Source organism: Haemaphysalis longicornis, unplaced genomic scaffold, assembly GCF_048455015.1.
Source record: "Haemaphysalis longicornis isolate Haplotype H1 unplaced genomic scaffold, Haemaphysalis longicornis Haplotype H1 scaffold_1, whole genome shotgun sequence".
NCBI classification, from domain to species: Eukaryota; Metazoa; Arthropoda; class Arachnida; order Ixodida; family Ixodidae; genus Haemaphysalis; species Haemaphysalis longicornis.
Window position 1 is genome coordinate 452,784,818 of NW_027526203.1, and position 3,103 is coordinate 452,787,920.

At 41.8% G+C, this 3,103-nt stretch overlaps 1 non-coding gene across 1 annotated transcript; it reads left to right on the plus strand.

Moving 5' to 3' along the window:
• The first annotated feature begins 2,056 nt into the window (after window positions 1-2,056).
• Trnas-cga (transfer RNA serine (anticodon CGA)) lies at window positions 2,057-2,138 on the plus strand. Its single transcript has one exon. It is a non-coding gene; the product is annotated as a tRNA-Ser (tRNA).
• The last annotated feature ends 965 nt before the right edge of the window (window positions 2,139-3,103 follow it).

The following is a 3,103-nucleotide window of genomic DNA, read 5'->3' on the forward strand; positions in this document are numbered from 1 at the left end:
TGTTCACTGTATACGCTTGGTTACTTTATAATAATAATAATAATAATAATAATAATAATAATAATAATAATAATAATAATATTCATTAGTCAAACAAAAGTCATGTACATAATCAGGCCTACCTAAGCCGCAACGGGCTTGTCTGGCAGAGCCTGGCAGGCGACAAGCGTTAAAAAAAAAGTATGTATATAACAGCACAGAGTACCAACCAAGAACATAACCATGCGGTATTCACAAAATCTCTGGAAAGCTCTAACGCATGTCCCGTAAAGCCTTTTTCAGTTTATATTTCGAAGCATGCGCAAAAAAAGTCAGATGGCAAAGTGTTAAATATAGCTGGCACATAATAACGACGTGTTCTTTTCCCGTACCTTGTGGAGCAACGAGGAATTGCGTAACGTTGCTGCGGTCTCAGGGACCGAGCAGGAGTGCAACAAGTTTTGAATGTGTTAGTCCAAAAATGTTTTAAAATAACAGTTTCGTTTAGGAGCGAGGTAAAATCGGGCAACATCAAGGTTTTGAACACATTGTCATCTTTCTCAATACACAAGTAATATGCAATGGTACGCAGCAGAAAATGCAAAATGGAATTGACTCGCTCTATCCAACGTAAAGCACAGTGACCATATACTGTAATACCGTACCTAAGCACACTATAACAAAGGGAATGTACAATAACTTTTCGCAGCGAAAATTTGTACAACAAAGATGATACAGCACGAATTTCTTTACACACATAAGCTAAGTGGGAATTCCAAGAAAGGTCGCTATCGAAATACAGACCTAAATACTTCACAGTGGACACATAATTTACAGGAATACATAATTTACATAATTTACAGAACCTGACTTAAACAAAGGAAAAACTATTGCCTTCTTCAACTGTATGGGAATGATGCCACTCTCAATGATATGGTTTAAAATGGAAAGAAGAACAGCTTTAATGTGGTCAAAATTTCTGCGCAGCACACTAATCGAAATACCATCATGTCCAGGTGACTTGTTGGCTTTCAGCGCAAATAAAATTGAGTTGAGGTCACCTTCACTGAGTGGGGGCAGATAAGCCGAATCAGCAACGCTATTCTGCAACGTGCAAATGCCAGGGGTTGCTCGGGCAACACCAGTGACCCGCGAAAAAAAGTCGTTGAAACCATTGGCAATATTCAGTCCGTCACCAGAAAAATGGGAAAAAAAGTATTCGTTCTTGCTAGATTGTACATTAGAACCTCTCATACCATTAATTAAGGACCAAGTTTTCCTAGAATCGAAGCGCGCATCCTCAAACTTATTCCGCATGTGGTTTCGTTTAGCTAGCCGTATCATCGCATTTACCTTATTTCGACTTTGTTTGAAGTTTGCCCTGAGAATTGCATTTTGTGGGGCACGTTTTGTTAGAGCCCAAAGCATATCTTTTTCTTTAATGGCGGCAAGGATTTCTTTTGTCATCCATTTTTCATTAGAGTTTGTTTGCCTTACCTTAACTATTCGTGTCGCAGTTTTCTTGAATTCATCGAGCAAGGTTACGAAATTTTCGTACGTGTTACTGGGAGATGTAATACATATAAAGTTGTGCCAGTCGTACTGCGCGATTTCCCTATCAAGTGCCCTCGGATCAATGACTGAAATAGTTGTTTTGCTCGCGACTCTGCGCACATGTGAAGACTTCGGTGAGAAAGAGCATGCAACAAAATAATGGTCCGCATGTTTAGTCCACTTTAATGTGGACTAAACAAGGAAAGCCGCTTGTTCGATGTAACGCTTGGTCTGTCGCACTTCACCGCAATACAAAAATGCAATTAAGAAGAGGAGTAAAATACGGGCGACGTCACTGAGTGAATGATTTTCTACAACCCTGAGATCGGCCGAGCTAGGCTCTCTGAAATCGACCCAGAGTAGAATTTGGGGGGAGCGAGGCTTCTGTAAATGGCGTCAAAGTTATGCGCTGATAATCTTTTTTCTTTCCAAACATTGCCGCCAATGACCATACGCCAGGATCAGGAGCATTTGGGTACTATTTCGCTCTTCCTACACCTCCAAAAGCACTAGGGTCGCCAGTGCAGTCGTGGCCGAGTGGTTAAGGCGATGGACTCGAAATCCATTGGGGTCTCCCCGCACAGGTTCGAATCCTGTCGGCTGCGTTGTTATTTTTTTTATTTTTCATCAATAAATGTTTAGATTCAGCAAACAGTATCACTGGTTTGCCGTACTGGCAGACTTTCTGTTCGTTTTGCAAATGCAGGAGTGCAACGTTTCGGAACGTTTTGACGCTCCATGCTGTTTTGTTGCTATATTTATGCTTTATCCTAAACTTTCCTACCTTATTTACGAACCTTTCTTGTCTGATCCGCAAAAGAGCGCATTTATGTTAGCTTTTATGTTAAAAACTTATGTTAGCTGCTATTTTGGCACTAACTCGGTTAAAAAGAAATGACACATGGTTTGGCTGCGTCAGTCCCGGAATATCGTGCGAAAGAAGCTTGCGCTTATCTTTTAAAATGTCCAGCACTCCACTTATTTGTTTATTTATTTATTTATTTATTTATTCCCCGCATGCGTCAAGCTTAAAATGCATTTGGCAGTACATCACAACAGATATGTGCTACTATATCGGTATGTATAACTTTGTTACACAGCTGCGATTCTGAGGTATGTTCTGGCTTAAGCCTAAGCCTTAAGCCTCTTTGTGGTCTTACGACTCCGACCGGTACACATGGCTTCACGTGGGTACTGGCACCCACTGTAAAAGTAGTCACTGTACCAGCTGACGAAGTTAGACCTCATTGGGTGACATTAGGCCTAACGTCCCATGTTTAGGCTTAACGTTAACTACCCCTCAAGTTCAGCCTTACGACGTGGCAAGCAGTGTTACAGCTATTGCACGTAGAGCTGCGGGTAACGGTTCATGACACTATAGACCTCAAAGCATTACGTTAGGCCTAACGTCGGTAAGTCGAATACCTGCGTCTCCCGCTCGCCCTGCTCCGCATCGACGTTCGCGCAAGCGAGTTATATACAAGTTTCACACCGGGAGAATCCATCGCAGTCTTCCCGAAAGATTCTTCATGAATGACGCGTTACGACTTCACGAATTTCCAATGCAGCT